Source organism: Eretmochelys imbricata, chromosome 1 (genome assembly GCF_965152235.1).
Source record: "Eretmochelys imbricata isolate rEreImb1 chromosome 1, rEreImb1.hap1, whole genome shotgun sequence".
NCBI classification, from domain to species: Eukaryota; Metazoa; Chordata; order Testudines; family Cheloniidae; genus Eretmochelys; species Eretmochelys imbricata.
The window spans coordinates 189,743,174-189,764,167 of NC_135572.1; positions in this window are offsets into that span (position 1 = coordinate 189,743,174).

Here is a 20,994-nt window from a genome sequence, read left to right on the forward strand (position 1 = left end):
CCCAGGGACCCTGTAGATGGCAGCCATGTGCTGCATCCCTTCCAATCTCTCAGTACATTTCCCTGGGCCACTTCCCCTTACCTCAGGGCCTCAGCATGCCCATCTTAGCAGCCATCCAGGAGCCCTCTCTCACTCCCCGGTTCCTTCTAGCGCTGCTCTGTCCAGAGTGTTAGCTTTCTTCCGCTTTCAAGGCAGCCAGTTTTCCCTCCATGAGCTCCAAGGAGTAACTCAGCCTGCTCTGCCCTGCAGCTCTTCTTATATGGGCTTGCCAGGCCCTAATTGGCTGCTCCTAGCAGTCCCTCTCCTACGGGGTGCTTTTCACGCAGCCTCCCTAGGGCTCTATTAACCCCTTATAGACCAGTGTGGAGTGGACGCCCCATCACAGAGGTCAGTGTCATTTTTATGCTGTTTCCTCTGTTAATCATTTTAAGTTGAGTGGAGCTAGAGCTCAATCCTTTTTTCATCCAACCTTCAGATGCAGATTTCTTCTTGCTCTCAGTGACATCCCCCAAGGTATAATCTGGACAGCTGAACAGCTGTGTACTCTCAAACCTCCAACCTGGGGTGCCTTTCACACTGCTTTGCTGTGAGACCAACCACTCCTGGCCGGTTCACACACTGCCTCTAGATGCAAAATCACTCCCAGCTGAATGTTATGAGTGTTCTAGCCAGTCATTCCTGAATTATATTAAAGAGTGACACCAGAAAATTCTCAGTCCCAGACTTGTCCCCAGAAATGTGTGTCTTGTACTGCCCAGCATCCTCCTGGACAATACAAGCTCATAGAAAGTCTGTCATTTCACTAATAGAAAATGATATGCACAAACCCTGTTATCTCAAATGGAGTTTCCCAAACACTTCAATCCAAACACACACTGGGTTAGATAAGTCAATAAAACAAATTTATTAACTACAGAAATATAGATTTTAAGTGATTACAGGTAATGAGTCATAAAAGTCAGAACTGGTTACAAAGAAATAAGTAAAATGCAAACTAAGTGAATTTAAAGCAAAAAGATTTCTCTTACCACATGCTTACAGCAATCATGCTGGATTCCTGCAGCCAGGACCTCTCCCCCAGTTCAATTATGCTTCATTTGTCTTTCAAACATTGTTGATGCCATGAGTGGAAATGTGGGGAGGTGATTTGTGTCCTCTGTTCTCCCTTCTTATAGCATTTCTCTTCTTTGAGAATCATCTCCAGCTGGGGTTCAGGCCACAGCAAGTGTGTTTGCCAAGATGTAAATTTCTCACTCACACCCTTCTTCTTGACCAAATAATGGTCACTTAACCAGGTGATAGTCCCTTTGATTTTGTTGACACCTGGCTGAGGTGTCAGTTTTCCTTTTCTCCCTGAGGCACTGGTCTGTGCCTACTTTTCTGGAGCATGATCTCAGCAATGTCATAGGGTAGAATCTTATAACTTTAAATACAGTGTTGCCACACACATTTTACCAGGACAATAATGATCAGCAAATTATGAGTTTTCAAATGATACCTCACAAGGCATACTTTGATAAGATTTATCATGGTTTTATAAAAAGGATGAACATGAGGGTACAGACTGTCACACTCACCTCTTTTTCTATCCCAAGAACAAAGCATCAGATGCACAGCCCATTGAAGTCAATGGGGAGTTTTTCCATTGACTTCAGTGACATTGGGTTCAAGTCATAAGTGAAAAGGATTTGTTTGGACACTAGTAGATTTCATTGTTTGGAAGATAGTGGGTCTGGACCTGTTCCTATTGAGGTCAAAGGGAGTTTTGCAGTTGACTTCAGTGGGTGCAGGATTGAGCCTACAGTTGGGAAAAGACTTTTCAGTGTTACCAGTCTTCAGTGAATTATTTATATCTTGGGGACTTGAGCATTGTTGGGTGAAACAACATTAGTAATGCTTGAAGAAAATAAATAAATGGGGATTCAGCTGCTTTTCCATTTGGTAGGAAGACAGAAATGTGTCAGGCTTAACACCTAAGAAATATTTTGATTTATCCATAACTACAATACCATGATGCTTATCTGGAGAAAGAGTTCTAAAAAAACCCCTTATCAGTTACATTTAGTGGATGGGTATTTATTTCTTCCTCTCTGCCTGCTTTCCATCCAAATTGTTGTCATATGTGATAAAAAACACTGTTGCATGCTCTATATTTAGAGAATTTATTTCAACTCTGTTTTATCGGTCATTCCTTTGCAGAACAGCATGCTGAGAAGTCTTCAAACATCAGCTTAGACCAGATCCACAGTGCAGAAAAAACGTGACTTTCACAGGTTTAGGATCCAATCCTGCTCCCATTCAATTCAATAGGAAAAGTAGGAGTGGTTTGAATGCTTAGAAGTTGACAGTTCCAAATTAAGTTTTTATTTTTTTTTAAATTCACCTTTGGTAGAGGATCAGGATAGTTTGGTCTCTGTGCCTCACCAAGATTCTGCCATGTCATTGAAACTGACAAGGAAAGTGCCAGCTGGGGAGGAGTTTGCCATCATGGTGCCTGCCCATGGGACTGATATAGATGACCTTATTTTACATTAAAGGCCTGATCCAAAGCCCACTGAAATTGATGAAATGACTCCCATTGATTTCAATAGGATTTGAGTCAGACTTTAAATAAACAGCTGTCTATTGACCCAAGAACATGTGACATATTTAAATTTCTAGTGACATACTTAAATTTCTAGACAGAGCATAGATTAGCTGGATTGATCTTCATAGCAATCCTGTGGAATTTGCTGAATACTTCAGACATGATCATAACTTTTCACTGAAAATAATTGAGCCAACTTTTGTTTCCAGTTATTCCAGTGTAAATCGAGAGTAATTCAATTGAAACAATTTACAGTGGTATAACTGAGAGCAGAATTTGTCCTTATGTTTCAAGTTCTTCTGGTGTCTGACTGCATACCAAAGCACTACTACTTTGCTGCCATATTATCGGAAACAATTGCATGGAGAGAGAGCTAAATCTCAGCCTCTTTTTAAACCAGTAGATTGCTAGTTCAAAGCCTGTTTTTCCTTTTCAAGGTCCAGAACGGCATTCACTGCCATAGCCTTTGGAAGGAAATGTAACACATTCAAAGAAATGACTAATTTTTCTGATTCATCTATTTGAATTCAGCACAAATTCCTTGCTGTAGTGATGCTTGGTTAATGAATTCAAAACCAGAATGAAGATGTGAATAGCTCTGGCAGGCTAAAAATATGGCAACTGTTTCACTGCTGAATGAAATACCATCTACCTTTATCTGTCTTAACCCTATCAATGAGGGCAGTGGGGTCTGAGCCTGGTTTTCACTCAGAGAACCAAGGAGAGAGGGAATATGTCATACATGGTGAGTGAGTGGATTCTAATAAAAGAGAAAGATTCCTCAACAAGATCAACTTCCCCCCAAATTAATGAACCTCTATTTCTAATATTTCACCTAATTTTAATTAGAAATGGGCCAAGAAGGCTGTATTCAGATTTGGATTAGGTCTGAGGGAAGATTGATGGTTTGGTTTGAGTATAATTGGGCCTAGGTTTTGAGTTCAACAGCACTGAAAACTCTAATTTGCTCTCAAAAGATTTCACTCACCGTAACAATCTCACTGCCATCCTGCCTGCCTTTGATCTAGAAATTAGGGCCAGTTCTGACAAACGAAACATGTAGAACTAGATTCATATCTGTGGATTCAAACCCAAACCCTCCTTCCCTGGAAAGTCAAAGGGGTTCAGTTAGAAGGTTTTAGTTGTCAGCCATTTATTTTTAAGCAACAAGGCGGTGTTATTTTTGCTGCTAAAAGATCTTTGGTTTTTTTCATCTTTCTACTATAGTATTTTGAGTTGCTTTGGCAATTTGTTGTTTGGCCTGGATTGCTTCTGCAGGTAGAGGCCTTGTTTGGCACGTACAAGCCAACTCCATGTTGTTTTTTATTACTCAGTGTAGATGACTTTTTAATCACTCATTCAAAATCAGTGCTTGTTTAAAAAAAAAAAAAAAGACCATGCAGTGGTGGTGCTGTTTGTACCCAGTGCCTCTAATATGTATCAGACAGACAATATATAGACTAGACCGTGAGGGGCGGAACTTGTTTCACTGAAGTGAGGCACAGGAATTTGCCCAATTCAGAGGTTACCTGAAGCAAGTGTGGAGTGTAGCAGAAAGGAGTGAGGAAGATTTTATATCCTGAATATAAGGAGAAAGGAGAGTTGTTCCTTGCTTTAACTTGCTTCCATGTTAGATACTTACTTAGTCCCCATCACCATAATGTCTCCTCGCCTCACAATCTTTCACATATTGATCCTTCCTGTGAGACAGGGAAGTACTAATACTTCATTTTAGAGATGGGGAATTGAGGTACGGAGAGAGACTAAGTGACTTGCTGAAGGTTACACATAATTCTGTGTCAAAGAATGAAATTGCACATGGGTTTCCTTAATCCTAGGTTATTACCTAATCACTGCACCATTGCTAACTACATTCCCATGGACCTATTTGTATTTGTTTGTACAAAGATGGAGAAGGGTGTCATGCTGTCTGGAGTGGTTTCACAACCCTGAGTGACAGTTTCAGGCCAGACTGTCAAAAACTGGGCAAATACCGCAAACTAATGGTATGTTCTATAATTAGGTTTCACCAACCCAGTAACAAATGTGAACTCCCAAAGCACTGTAACAGTCTTACCGTGGAGTCAGAGACAATCCCCTTGGGCACTCCAGTGTATCTTGCCACCCAGGCAAGTTGGATGCAATGATAAGTGGTCACTTACACCAAAGATCACACAGTATTCCCAAGAGACCAGTCACTTACCCCAGATCAGTTTGTATCTCAGATTTCACACCAAAGACAATGTGTGTAGCCAACTAAGGATTTATTAACTAGGAAAAAGAAATTAGAGAGTTATTTACAGGTTAAAACAGGCAAAATATAGTCACAATTTTTTTCAGTCTTCCCTCATAGGCCATGTTTTTTAGACCTTTAATCATTTTTGTTGCTGTTCTCTGGACTTTCTCCAATTTGTCCACATCTTTTCTGATTTCCAGTTGAGGCCTAATCAGCATGGAGTGGAGTGGAAGAATTACTCCTTGTATTCTTATGTAATGGGTGGTGGGAGGGTGAGATTATGAAGAAGTATTATGGGAACTGCTTTGTCATTCTCAGATTGATAATCGGGAAGGGGACTCAATCTTGTTAGTCATGGTTAGAGCTGGTAGAAACTCAGAAATTTCCAGTATGTGGGAAATTTTGATATTTCAAAATTTGTTTTTGGTCTGAATCAAAACAAATTTTTTAAAAAATTTCCAACAAATTGCATTTTAAAAAAATCAGTTTTGTAAAGTTTTAGTGTTGAGCTCCCAAAACAAAGTTCTGGAATTCCCCAAAACTAAATTTCCAAAGCTTTTTTTTTTTTTAATCAAAATATTTTCTTGCCTTTGGAATGTTCATGGAAAGATTATTTTCAAATGTTTAGACATTGATGAAAACAGCATTTTCTGTTGAAAAAAACATTTTGACAAAAACATTTCCGAGTTCTAGTTCTGGTATGGAAAAGATTGAAAACCCTTGTTCAAAAAGATTTTTGAGGGTCTAACAATAAAAGTCTCCTTGAACACCCTGATGAGAAATAATTGCTCCTATCAATCCATCCATAGCATTTATATGTACACAGTACTAAATCACCATAGAACATAGGCACTGTAAAATATAGTATACAGACAAAACTGGGCTCTGAACTCACTTTATTTTGGTTGGTCTGGTTCATTGTGTTTGTTTTGTAATATATTTCTCTCCAAGTTCCCTTTACTTCAGTTTATGTAGGGCAAGCTTTTTGACGAATGTTGGAGTTTGCTCTGTGCTTTGAATGCGATTTTAGCACCCATAAACTATCAGGAACTTCACCATACTAGTATAATTATAATTTACAATTATAATTTCACCTGTTTTTGAAACAAACAAGTCAAAAAAAGTTTCTCCATGTCAAGAATATATTGTTCCACCTACCTACTTATTTATTTAGATGCATCTTTTGCACTGGCTATTGAGAAACAAAATAAAAATCCCCAGTCAATAATCTCCTACTAAGTGCTAACCATATGAGACCTTCAACAAATAACTCTAATGGGTTGCAACAGTTTGCACAAACCAGCTATCTATTCTGTTTTATTATTAATGGTTATGTTTCAGAGATAGACCTTTATTTAATCATGACAACAGAAACCCTTTGATTCTTACAGACTAAAAATACTTGTATTTCATACAGTTCTTTCACAACTCACGCAGCTGTGTTCCTCCAGAAAGCACTGTCATTTAACTGTTGTTGATTGATTTCTATCACTTAAATCTGTTTGTGTCTTGGGGTTTTTTCTCATATATTTACACTGCACTCCCTTGGCCAAACACAATTTTGCTTGTAACTTGATAGCTAGTAAACACAATTAAAAATTAAACGAGTTTATGGCAAATCATATGAGATAATGAAGCAGTATATTTTGTTATCATTGAAGAGTGCATTTTCAGTTGCATAAATCTTGTTAAAGAATGGAATAGTAATAGGGTTATGGGCATGGCTGGTTAAGACAATGCTGCTAAACTTGCAGTTGTAGCAGGTCCCACCAGTGCCAGCAGGAGTTTAATGCTCATACTGCAGTGATGTGTGTTGTGAAGTGCAAACTGCTTCTTGTTGTCTGAGAGCTCCTCAGGGTTAACTAAACTGGGAGAATGGCTCACTTTCTCTGATCTGGTTGTTTGCATTTGTTTTGTGTCAGCATTGTGCTCTAGCACAGAGCATTTTACCCCTCCAAAAGTATAGCCTGCCTGCACCACTCCCCTAACTATGTGTCAGTTCTGGACATACTTCTGCTCTGTGGGACTTCCACTCCCTTCTGGAATAGTTTAGGCGTTTGAGGCTTGAGCGGTGCAGGTGCAGGTGTAGGCAAGGCAGTGTTTGGCCTTCTCCCAGTACAGGGTTGGCTGGCTGCTGTAATCAAATATCACCTGCTCAAAAGGTAAGATGAACCCAGAATGCATTACTCAGTTCTCCCCCCTGCCCTCAAAAATCCCTTGGATTTGCAAGATTAGATAGAAGCTGTGAGTCCAGTGAAAGACAACCAGACCTGCAGAGAGATTTCAGGATAGAAATCTGTTGCAAGTTGGAGGATCTGTACGGATTCTCCTTTTTAACCTTAAAAAGGGTCAGATATGGTTTGGGAATTGTCGGATTGTCTTATTTCAAACTGGTTTACCCATCTGTAGCTTTTTCCATAAGGGAAAAACCATTGAGTAAAATGCCTTAATATTGCAGGTGGTATAGATTGCTTAGAACCAACCATTAAACAATACAAGAGTAGAATGAAACTATTTCTAAATAATCTTAAGAAACAAAATACATTGTTTATATTTTGCTTTTTTAATAAAGGGGCCTTGTTTGGTTGGTTTTTCGGTATTTATTTGGAGTTCTTATACAAATCAGGACTACGTGTGCTAACTGTTTATATTCCCCAGTTTGAATCTGCAGTTTGAAATCAGACCAGTCAATGATTCCTAGAAGCAGCTCCTCCCTATCTGTGCATGAGTGTATGTGGGAGGTGGGAAATCAGGTGACCATATTTCAGTGTACCCAGAGGAAGGACATAAGAATTCTGGAAGCAGCTGTAGCAGGCTTCTATTAGACATGGAGGGATTTTCACAGTCAGAGTCCTGATTACTGGAAAAGCCCTGCCTGCAGCCTAAGCCTTAATGAACCTCTGCCTGGAGAGAATGGACAGTCTTACTAATTTCAGTTGATTTGTTGGCATGCAAGACAAAACAGAATTTACATAGAATAAATATTTAAGAAATAGCATCAAACTGACTTTTCCGTAGATACCAAAAACATTTGTTAGAATCCAGAGCCAGCAAAAGAATCAGTGAGGTACTGTGCAACATAGGTCAGAGAATCCAACACGGTGTCTCTGTTATATCATAGCTCCTCTAGTGATTTAATTATTTTTATTGCTCTTAAGCCACTCTCCAATGGTGATGTGGGTCATCTTCTTGATTTACAAAAGGAATTGAAACCCATACAGCATATTTGCTACCCCTTACTATGTGTGACAGGACACGCATACCCTGCACTGGGTTGGAAGGGGTTAACTCCACACTATGGGCTGAGGAAGTCCCATCCCTCAGGCCATGCTGCCCTGAATGCAAGGACTGCAGTATTGACTTTGGCTGCTAGGCCATGCTGTCCTGCACCTGAGGGCTGCCGTTTACACCCTGACCCTTGGATCTCATTGTGGCAAGACCTAAGACAGTCTGATAAGCTGTAACTGTGGTATCAGCACGCCTCCTGCCTACTTCGACCAGAGATTGGACATGCATACGCTGCCACATGATGCAACAGACACCTCTATAATAGTAAAATTATAGACTAGGTTTAGTTACGGTAACTCCATGTGGACTAGTTCTACAACTGTAGTCCAGACCACTGAGTTCAAATTAACTCGACATAAGATTTGTTCCATCTGCAAACTGAACTACTTTCCTTGTACCAGACAGAATGGATCACTAGCAGTGAAGTTTTATTATTCATAACATAATATACGTAAGGAAAACAGTGCATGGCCACTTACACTGCTAATGCTGATTTCCTTTTTTCCAAGATGCAGCCTGTAAGCAGTGGGAGAGCCTCTCCCCATCAACATGGACACAGAGAACAGGGTCCAAACTTACCCCATTCTTGGGGTTTGCCTTTAGGCAAAGATTTTCAAAAGGTGATTTTTGAATGCCAACTGAAGGAACCCACATTTTCTGAAAAACAGGCACTTTTCAGGTGTCATGTTGATCACACAGAATAACTGGTCACTCTTGAAAAATGTGGCTTCTTATTTTCTTAAACAAAATATAATGCCTCAGCCTAGACTTTCTTTTTAATTTTTCTGTTCTTGGGGTTTATCCATGCAGGACTCCTCCATTTCTGCCTCTAGTAGGTGGGAAATAATAGGACTTCCCCAACCTGGCTGCTAAGGTGAATCAGAGAAATAGGTCTGCATCTTTGCATAGGGTTTTAGAACATGACACCAGTGAGGGTGAGAAGGAATGTTCTACATCTTTATCCATAGCCCTAGAATCTGACAATCCCATTACACAGATCATCTGAAATACATATCTGGTTTGTGGGCTGTAACAGGGGACTAGGAGGTCCAGGCGGCCTAGTGGTTGGTCCACTGCCCTGAGCTATGTACTACTTCTGTCTTTTCAGTTTGGGGCGTGGCCCCTAGAGCCCAAGTTGCCGTGCTAGCCTGTCTCTAGTGGTGCTCCTTGTGGAACCTGGGCAGCATACTTCTGCGCTCCCAGGCTCCTCCAGGTGGGGCAGCCACATGATTTTGGCAGGGTTGGAATGCCACAAGGCCTCCATGCTTTGGTCCCCTGCATTCCTCCCAGGCTGGGTGCTCCTAGGCCTTTTTCTCAGTTTCCTTTGGCCCCAGAGATAGTGCTTGGTTCCCGCTGGCTACCTCAGCTGGCAGGCTTGTCATCCTTCCCCCCAGGTAGGGAAGTAACTAGTTCCTGCTCTTTTCCAGGCATGCCCAGACTGAACCAGATCCCTCTTTTTTTCTCCCCTGCAGGCCTGGCATCAGCAGCAGGTATAACAGCTGGCTAGCTGGGTCCAAAGGCTCTCTTCAACCCCTTCCGTACTGGTGGGTGGTTTATCTGCTCCATTACACAGCCCCCCATCATTATTCAGATCCTCCCACCCCAACACACATCTGCTCTTCTTGACCCTATAAAAAGAAGTCAGCATTTGGGTGGGGTCTTCATCCCAGTATTGGAAAGAGAAAGGCTGGAGGAAGAGGTACCACCTCATAATTCGGGGTTTAGGCATGCCATGTAGTCATCAGAGAGGGGCATGGTCGGTGACTAATGCAAAGTGAGCACCCTGAAGGTGGTAGTGGAGTGAGCCCATAGCCCATTTTACTGCCAATGCTTCTTTTTCAATCACAGAGTAAGCTCTCTCTGAGGTTGGAGTGCTCATCACTTTCCACTACATGGGATAAAATGGTTCCTATGACCACACCCGAAGCATTGGTCTGTAGCAGGAACTCTTTTGTGAAGTTTGGGCTGTATAAAGCAGGTTTTTGGCAGGGCTGGGATTTCAAGATTTGAAAAACCTCCTCACAAGATCTGGTCCACTGCATCTTCTTTGAGCTACCATTCTTCAGAAGATCAGTAAGAGTGGCCGCTATGTTTGAGAACCCTGGAATAAATTGGCAGTATACCTGGCCAGTCCTAAACACTGGCATATCTGTTTCCTGTAGGAAAGCGTGTGACATGACTGGAGGGCCTGGACCTTATTGAATAACGGTTGCACTGTGCCTTTTCCTAAAGTGGACTCAAGGGGGGTTGTCTCATCCTTGCCCTGGTGACACTTAGCAGGGTTCATGCTCAGTAGCGTAGCTAGGGAGGGAGCGGGGCAGCGGCCGCTCCCCCAACGAGCAGAAGTGGTGCCTTTTTAATTCTTTGGTGCCTTTTACATTTTTACTCACCCGGCGGCGCTTTGGGTCTTCAGTGGCACTTCGGCATCGGGTCCTTCACTCGCTCCGGTTTTCGGCGGCATTGCGCTGGCGGGGCGGGGGGCATTGCGAACTCAGCCTCCCCTAGCTGGTCGAATAGTTCATCAACACAAGTCATTGGGTACACATCAAATTTTGACACTGCATTGACCTTTTGGAAATTCAGGCAAAACCGAATGGTCCCATCAGGCTCAGGGACCAGCACTGCTGGGCTTTCCCGTCACTAAATGATTCTTCAATCACTCCCAGGTCTAGCATTGATTGATCTAGTTCTTGTATCATAGTTTCCCTCAAATTCTGGGAGGGGGTAGAGGGTTTTCTTTGACTGTAACTCCTGCTTCCATCTGAATGTTATGAGTCATTAGATGGGTGCACCCAGCTTGGATAGAAAATACTGAGGAGAAGGTGATGATCAGTTGCTGAGCCTTGACTTTCTGGGGTAAGGATGTTCCCAGTCTTGACCATCCCCTGCTTTGAGGCCTTGGCAGGCTGCGGGCCCAGTTCAGGTGCCAAATGGTAGGGAACTGGCTTTCCTGAGTTTTCCATGGTTTTAAAAGAAACATGTGATAGATTTGTCACATCTTTCACTTGTCTATTGTCAGATTTTGTAATTCACGTGCCCTGCCCATTGGATCACTTCATATGGCCTCTGCCAATGGTCTAGGAGCTTCGACTAAGAGATAGTAATAAGAAGACTAACTACTCACTGGGCTGGAGCTCCCGCAGGCAAACCCTTTTATTACAACTGGGGTAGGTTTGCTGGCTCTGCTGGAGTGCGTGGCTGTAGTATTGTGGCCACTTGCTGGACCTGCTGCTGTTAGCTTGCAGATCAACTGCTGCTGCTGCTGATTGGCCATCTGCTGAAGTAGTTGTTGCTGCTGTTGATGAGGGTTTAGTTCAGCCATCTATGTTAGCCGCTGTTCCATTTCAAGTCAGTGAGAGGGGAGGGTTGGGTGTGGTGGTTACTTGAGGGATATTTTTTGTTTTTTTTGTTTGTTTTCTAATTCCCTTAGGCAGGGAGAAGGGGATCTGTCAGCATTCTCCACCAAAACTGTAACCGGGGGCTTTGAGGGCCAGGCAGCCTAGTAGTTGGACTTCCAGCCCCCTTCTTTTCAGATTGAGTTGCCTCAGTCTTTAAGAAAGAGGGGATGGTGGGGGGACCCAGGCCCTCCCACTCCACTGTGTCCCAGCCCAGGAACTTGTGTAAGTCACCTCCTGTGTAGGTCACCTCCTAGCAAGGAGTCTATAGGTACTGCCCTGGGCTATTATCTACTGCTGTCCCTTCAGTTTGGAGTATAGCCTGGCCCCTATAGTCCAAGTTGCTGTGGTGGCTTGTCTCGAATAGTGCCCCCTTGAGAACTCTGGGTGGCATCCTGTTGCGGCCCCAGGTTCCTCCAGGCAGAACAGCCATGAGTTTGGTGGGGCTGGAACCCCACAGGGTCTCTGTGCTTTGGGTCCCCAGGCTCCTCCTGGGCTGGGTGCTCCCAGGCCCTTTTCCTCAATCTCCTTTGGCCAGGGAGACAGTGCTTAGCTCTTGCTGAATGTCTCAGCTGGCAGGCTACTGATCCTTCCCCTCAAGTAGGGAAGCAGCTAGCTCTTGCCTTTTCGGGAGTCAGGCCTGAACTGAACTAGGCTCCCTCTTCGTCTCTCCCTTCCAGGCCTGACATTGGTTGCAGGTAAGTTCTCCTGCATTTTTATTCTTGATATTTGGGTGAACTATTCTATACTAGTTTTAGTAACAGTTCTGTTTTTTCAGTTTCATTACAGTTTTGAAGAAAAGTGCACTCCTCTGATTTTTTTCTTCGTAAAACTACAAAGCCATGTTTGACTCTGTCCTAACTGAGCTGGAAAGTACCAGTTAGGATCTGAGCTCAGTAAATCAGGTTCTCTAGATGAGGGCTCAAATAAAAACGTCCTTTTTTTTCTTTTCTTCTTTTTTTCTTTTTTTGAAACTGCTGTACCACTAGATAGTGACCTACAGGAAATGCTCATGGCTCACCTGAACTCTGTGCCTTTTATACTGTCTGAATCGTCTGAGAAAAGAGCTGCGGTGATAGGGGCACATTAGGCCCTGTCATCAACATGCAGCCCAATTCCCACTGACTTCAGTCAGACTGGCATCTATTTACACCAACCTGACTTTCGTTTGTTATTTTTAATGCAATGGAGGCGATATTTTGTATTCGGGATGTATCAGCTTCCTCCCCTCCTCACTAGCTCTTGTACTAACATTTTACTAGCTATCTCTGGCTGCAACCTTTATGTTGGCAATTATCTTGTGTGTAATGGTTGGTCTGCCTTGGACGATTAGGAATAGACTACAGAATGAGGAAGGGAAAGAACAATGATCAGCTGGTGTATGTAAATTTCAAACAACTAGCGATGTCCCTAAGAAGGTCCTGTATTGCTGTCTTACATTTATTAATTGAACAGAACAGAACGTCATGCATATCTGCTCCCTTTAAAATTAGAGATGAGCCCCAAACTTCAAAGTTTGATCTGAGGCTGTACTGCGGGATGTTTTTGGTGCAAGATTTTGATTTAGGCTTCAGCATTGTACCTCTATTGCAGTGATACATGCGATTAGTGTTGTTATTGCATGATTTAAGACATTTATTATTCCATAGACTGTTGAACCATGGTTTCAGAACTACTCAGTGAATTTTTTATTTCTTTTTTAAGGGATAAGCACCATAGCAGCTAAAGCACAACACTTGATATTCAAAGATCTGTGGGTTCTACATTTGACTCCATCAGTGACTCACTGCTCAGCTTTGGGCAAATGACAGCCTCCCTGTGCCTCCATTTTCCCTATCATGAAAGATGAGAACAATATCCATATCACGAAGTTTGACAGCCCTCATTCATTATTTGGAAAGTGCTTGAAGATCCTCTCTTAGAACTGTAAAAATGCAAAGTACTTTTAAGAGAACAAATGATAAAATTAATCAATTTCAAGCTAGAATTTTCAGAGAAACATCAAAGAGAAATGTAAACGACACTTGTACAAAAGGAGGAAAACTTGATTGTTTAAAAAAAAGAAAAAAATTTTGGTACCGACTTTCTATCCCATTCCCTGCATATAGACAAGGGTGATTCACTATTGATAAAACTCTTACCTATGGTCTCACTGGAAGACTACAAAGTGAAACAGAAATATCCTGATGTGAGTATTATTTTTGCATGTTAATAGCGGAAAAAGTCTGCTCTTGTATGTATCGGCATCGCATACCATCAGATGCAGAAAAGCAGGACACATAGATTACACTGCTAAACACTTCCAGGCATCTCTGAGGATTGTAGGAACAATTTATTCCTGTATGTGTTTATCACTCTAGACGAAGGACAGTCAGATCCCATAGATCACTTTTGCATTAAATGAAAGCATTCAATGCCACCTGTGAATTTGGGACTCTGAAGGATTAAATAAGCATTCAGGGCACAAGAAGCACATGGGCAGGGATATAATTTTAAGGTAGACATTTACCCCTAACTTTCAGCCCATGAGACAGTGTTCCCCTCTCCCCACACGTAAAGCAAAGTGAAGGACATGGGGGCAATATAAAGATCTTTAATGAAATAGCACTAAGCCCCTTCCAATGTTGATCAGCTGTTGGGCTGATTGGTTGGGCAAGGAGGAGGCGGCTGCATTGTACTTTCCTGCCACTAGGGATCACTGTCTCAGTACTGCACAGGCAGGAGGCAGTTCTCCGGAGTCTGCTCAGGTCCCTCACTGCACTCTTTGGAGAACAGGTGGAATGCAAGGGGGTGGATAGAGGCTGCTTAGCAGGTTCCAGAAGAGAAATCACCCCTCTGCTCCACAGCAAGTAGATTCATGTGTGGTGATGGAAAACAAGGTCAAGGAGAGAGAGAGAGAGAGAGCGCTTTGGGGGAGACCTTGGGAGGGATACATGCTTGTGGGAGCCTTGGTGAGGGGAAAATGATGTGTGGTTGATGGGAGAGGGAGGACAAACTAGAAATCTGGAAGGGGAGAATATTCGCGGCTGGCAGGTGCTTAGATCTTTATTGGCAGAGTAGGAGGCAACTTATGCCTGGTAGTGGTGGTATTATGGGGTAACCCTCTCCCCCAACTTTGTTGGCAAAGTTATGCACTGAGATGCAGGTTCCGGATGAGGTTGCTGAGGAAAACCCAAAGCACATTCGCTGTGTTACAGTCATGTCAGAAATGGTGAAATTGCAGAAATGCACCTGTGAAGGGTAAGTGTTGGTAATTCAGAGGAAGGAACAGGAAGTTATTTATAGTAAAGAATAGAAGAGAGAGAATATGTGGCACAAAGGCAGTCCAGCACAGACTAAAGAGGACCGTTAGCATGGTATTAGGCATGCTACAGGCAGAATGTTTAGGAATAGTTTGTAGAAAATAAAGATTTTTTTAAAATTCTTTTTGCATAAGCCTAGAGGTAGGAAAGGCAGCAAAATGAGTTATTTTAAATCTGAAATCACACAGCTAAGTATATCCAGTGAATCTACATTCGGTATTATGCATTATGTAGCGGCAGTGAAAATCATGATAAAACAATGCTTCCTAATACTGCATCTGAAAGTGACAAGCACTATGCCAAATGGGCAGTGGCTTTGCATGTAATCTAGCCATGTACTAGAGATATGTGAAACTAATGACAGACTTTCTACAGAATTTTGTATTAAAATAGTTGTTTCATTCTGCTGGGTGATTTTCTTTCAGGTTGATCCAAAAACAAATTTTTTTCAATTTTTCATCAAATCAGAAAGTAAAAAAGCCCCAATAATTTCAGGGCAAACAAAACATTTTGTTTGACCTCAAAAGAAAAATCTTGATTACATTTAAAGCTTTTTCTAATAATAGAATTTCTAATTTCTAATAATTTCAGCATATGAACTCAAATTTACAAAGTGTTTTAGAGGGCCAGAATATGCATTTCCTCCCCTTGCCTCCCCCCCAGAAATTTTGGTTGAAAAATTTCACCAGCTCTACCACGGACAAGGAGGTGCTTTAGACATGCTAGCCAATTGATCAAATGTTTTTGCAACCAAGTAAAGGAGCTGCTTATGACACATAAAGTCCCCCACTCTGGTATGCACTTATTTCTAAAGAGAAGGCAAGACCATTTAACAGGAGATTATAATCACTGATTGCTAGGAGGCCAATCCATTTAAGAGCCACTGCTAAAATTACAAATTTTTACAAAAATAGTTTAGTCAACCAATATAGTGGTGACTGGTAATAGTCCACAACCTACGTGTGAAGAGTTTAATCATTCTGGAGTTTTCCCCAGCATATAAACTCATTTTAGTATGGTCATAGGTCAGTCTAATATTAAGGTCAAATCAGCAGTCCAAGCAAAGGTATATGGAACTTGCAGATGAATTTGTACCCCACCCAAATTCAGGAACAGCAATGCCATCTTTTTGTTCTGTGTTTAGTACAGTGCCTAGCACAATGATGTTCTTGTCTGTGACAGGGCTCCTAGGTGCAATAATGCAAATAAATAATAATAAATTATACTGAAGCTAATTGCAAAGCAAATCCAAGCTGGTAAACTAATGCCGGCATACTAAATAATCAACTGCTCTCATAATTAAAGGAATGCTACTGCCAAAGGAACAAGGAAAACCACCTGAGCTGCAGATAGACCTGAATACAAGGGTGAAGTCATGCACAATGGAATTATACCAGGGATGAATTTGGACCAGAGATCAGTGGCTACTAGAGATTTATAAAATGGACATTTTTGCTAGAGAAACTGCATTAATAATCAGTTGCCAAATGAAGCTGATGGTTTTGTTATATGTATTGGAACACCCTTTTATCCAATAAAAAAGGGGACATTTCAAGATAGTATACTAAGCACCAATGCACAGAAAAAGCTAATGGGTCTTACAGGTTAAATTGTTCACTTATGTTATCATTCTGCTCAGTGAAGTTTACAATGAAGGCTTTTCATTGAAAGACTGAGGACAGCAAAGTCAAAGTAAAAATAAAGGAACAGGTATGCGAAAATTAACACTAGATCCCTGTGGGTTAATTTTGTGGTTTCACACACAGGTTTTGGCTCTAGTGTTGATGGTTATTTTTAGTTAGAATATTTGGAGGGTTTTTTTAAACAATATCTGCTGAAGCTCTACAGCTGCTCTGCTGTATATTCTTGGATTAAAAAAAGACAAAAAAATCATTCATTTGTTTAAGAGTACTAACACCATTTCCATTTGGCAAATATTGATTGTGTATATGCGTTTGAAATTTTAACATGGCAGTTTTTGATTGTCAACAGCCTCAGATTTTACAGTGTCTATCATGCCAAAACGTCTGTTTGCTAATGTGCAGCAGCATCACTAATTGATGTCAGCACAGAATCATATTTAAGAGTTGCTGTAGAATCAGCAAAGAGAACATAGTGTGGACCCACAAAAAGATGCTCCTTTTATCTCTCAGCACTAATAATAGAAGTAAAAAGCAGCTAAACATTTTGGATAGGGTGTGTTTTCCTCATCAGGTTACTGCCATTCTAAGAAGTTCAAGCTTAGGGTAAAATCCTTAAGATGTTTGAAAATTATATATTTATTTTTCAACATGTATCCACTGACGTGTCACATAAGTTGTACAATTCCTTTGTCTTTATTTTAAAGAAAGATGGGCCCACATGATGATTCTTTTTATGATCTGCATGGCTGGGTGTTTGTAAATAGAAAAAGGGGACATGTTCAGATAGTGACAGTGTCTAGAATTCAAGAGGATCAATTTCAGTTAAACATGTCTGTATTTTTGGCATAGCTGCTTTCAGAGCAAATGTAAACAAAGCAAAGAGATGAAGTGTCACTGTGAATTGATCTTTTTAGTATGTTTGCATGCACATTTTAATTGGCAATCATTCTTGAAATATTGATCCCCTCCCTCTCCAATGTGGCATCTTTACTTTCATATCCTCTTCTGCACTTTTCAGATGAAATCATTTGTTTCCTGAAATTATTTTTTCATTGTTTTCCTATAATGTGGATGTTGGGAAATGTTTAGTAGACAGGGCAGGATGTGAATCAGAATTGCTCTTTAGTTCATTATCAAGTCAGAAACTTGTTCTGAGAAAGAAATTTACAAAGTTGTCTCATCCTCTAAAATGAGCCTCAGTGAAAAGGAACCAGACAAACAGCTGATGTCCTTTAGGCAGAAGAATTATGCTGTTTGCAGAAGAAACTGTCACAGTTGGACATGCAATAAGATTCCTCTCGGGTGGAAGAATAATATCCATTCACCCTTCTTGTACGCTATTTTCATCCATTGTTCTCCAAGCTGAAATTTGTTTCAAACTTCTCTGTAAATAAATGAATTATGTATAAAACCAATGTAATTTTCAAATAACTGATATTTTGGTGCAGTTTTAATTAATATTTGCTTTCTTACTGCATAGGTTTCTGATATGTGCAGATAACATTCATATTGTATTGTGACCCGCATTCCAGTTGGCACACTGTTATTGGGACATACCCAAAATATGGCATGAAATATATAATTGGAAAACTAATAAGTCACCGAACATTTATATTCTTGAGTGATGTATGTCCAGTAAACCCACAAATAGATATGTGCTGGGAATGCCTAAGCCTAAGCCATGCCCGTTCCAGAAAAATAAATGAGGGTCTGTCTGCCTGAAAGTGTCTCTGATGTACATTAAACAAGGTGTGGCCAAAGACAAAGAAAAGCACATTTACATGCAAGGTAACCAAAGCCACCAGGAGAGCAAGTGGGGACAGATGAATAGTTAATCTCAGTGTGGGATGGAGACTGCACCCTCAGGAAGCCTTCCTGCCTCTTGAAACAGGGTCAATGAACTTTGAGACGAGAGAGAGAGAAAAGGCCATTTTGTCATCCTTCCGAGCAGACAAAGGAACCAAGCACTTTAAACTCTGTGAAGGGTCCGGTCCAGAGAACCTGGTCAGCCATGTTGGAAAAGATACTTGATTTGAAACATTTCTTTGAACAAGAGACTCTAGTTTATTAAGTCAGGTTGTAGTCTCAGAAGCATATTTTTACTTGTGTTTGCTTGTAAACAGTGGTGAGCTGGAGCTGGTTTACATTGGTTTGCACGAACTGGTTGTTAAATTTTGAAGCCGGTTTAGAACCGGTTGTTAAAGGGGTGGGCAAACTCTGGCCCGCGTCCCCTGTCCAGCCCGCCTGAGCTCCCGGCTGGGGAGGCTCCCCTGGCCGAGAATCCCATTTTAATTTTGCTCCAGGTCTTTGGCGGCACTTCAGTGGCACGTCCTTCACTGAAGGACCCGCCGCCGAAGTGCCGCAGAAGACACGGAGCAACTGAAGGACCCGTCGGAAACCGGTTCTTAAGATTTTGGCAGCTCATCACTGCTTGTAACCCTTTCTATCTTTATTCCTTACACTTGATATCACTTAAACCTATCACTTTTTTAATAAACTGGTTTTATTTTTACTATAAACCAGTTCAGTGCTTTGATTAAAATTAACCCCAGTGAAGGTAATAAGCTGTGGGGTGCTCCCGGTTTAAGGGAGCAGCAAACTTAATTACTTCTGTATGTGTTCAGGGAGAGGGCTGAAAACTACAGGGCAGATAGTTTTGGAGAAATTCAGGACTGGGGAATGTTGGAGTCATCCTGCAAAAAGTAACTCGGTAGTGGAAGCCAGGGTGTGACCTGCATTCTTGTAGGCTGGCTATTGGTGTCAGAGCTATAAGCCACAGCAGCACAGCATTTAAGGCACCCAGCGTTACCGGGCAGGCAGTGACACAGCCCCTTACTGGTCTGGGTTGAACCACAAAGCAACACATATAGATAATTTTTTCCCCGCTTAGTTTCCACATGGCATGAAGGATGCGAAGGCTACACATTTGCAGTTATACATTGTCTGCTTTCAACAGCATTATCTGCTTTCAACAGCACTTCCAGGGCTATATTCAGGATCTTAATTTATAAATGAGAAAGGCTAAGGTGTTTGATCACATAAGAAAAAAACTAAGTAGTCTCAACTCCTTCAATGGGAGCTGAGGGGACACATTACATTGCAGAATGCGGAATTTGTTTCTAAAATGTCATCGCTGTCATCTTTTAGAAAAAGAAAAAAGATAAAGTTGCTTATTTTTAATTAATTAAATTAATTAATTAATTTATCTATTACTAGATTGACATATCTGCTCCTCACTCCTAGCCTTCTGCAACAGGGGAAATCCCCCAGCCTGGAATGGTAAGACTGGGAATTTCTTTTCATCTCTTAACTTAGGGTCTGATCTCAATCCGCATTGAAGACGATGGTACTGTTCACATGAGTAAAGTTTAACATGGGCATAGGTTTTTGCAGGGTCCGGGCCATAATTTGTGAAAAATGAAGTACTGCTCAGCATTCACAATAAAGGTTGGAGAAGCAGTTTTGAGTTAAATTCCATTTGTTAGGAAGACTTTTATTGCTATAACTGTTAGTTAGATATGAGCAATATATGTATATTTAACAAAAATCGGAGTCAATTATTTTCTTAGATTGTCAGCTGTTCAGGGCATGCCCTGTTTCTCTATATTTATTAACATTTTGGGTGCTATGAGAATGCTAATTAACAATAAAGGAATATAAATAATAAATAAGTTGGTAAGATTGGGTTCATTTCTTTGATCCAGTACAGCATGCGGTTGGGACAATGAGTTGACCCTTCTTGAAGGCCCTTCTAGAATCCCCCTCAGAAGTTCCTGCTGGTTAAGAAGTGATTTTTCCTCCCTGGAAATGAAGTTGCCTCAGACTTCAGGCAAGTGGAGCAGAGTTCTGTGTGTTGGTTGTAAAATGCCTCACATAAAGAAGAGTCACAGGGCACCCTACTTCTACAATCATAAGCAGCATTAACTTTCTTTCTGAGGAAGGCATTAGAACTTTCTGCTCTGTAATGTTGGAGGTCTGAACAAGTTTCCAGCCCTTGAAGGAATCAGACCAACAACTGTAATTTATGTGCCTTAGAGATGGACTCAAACTGCATAAATGGAACAAGATACATGACGCCACTCAATCTCTTGAATTCTGTGGATGATCAGATCTGAAGTTTGTGACATGGCTTGTTTCTCTCTTTCCCCTCTTTCCAGCTAGTATTCGAACATAATTCTCTGTCATAACATGGAAGTACATTGAATTGCAAATAGAGCACCATGAACCAAGTAGAGAAAGGAATTCAACAATTTCTGCAGATAGTGGTTAATTTGGGTTATGCAAAATAAAACACTAGAAGCTCTGTTTGCGAAATGTTTTGTTCCTCAAAGGATAAAGCCTACAACAGAGTCCTAGATAAGTGTTGGTTATCTCCTTTTTAAAATGAGCATTTATGTATCGATGGATAACGCAAAGTATACTAGGTTTCAATGTTCATTCTTCTGGCGTAAGTCAGAAGAGGAGTAGGTAGGATGCATAGCATGATACAAACTCTAATTCCCCTCATGTCTGATGTGCTATACAAGACTCCAGAAAAGAGTAT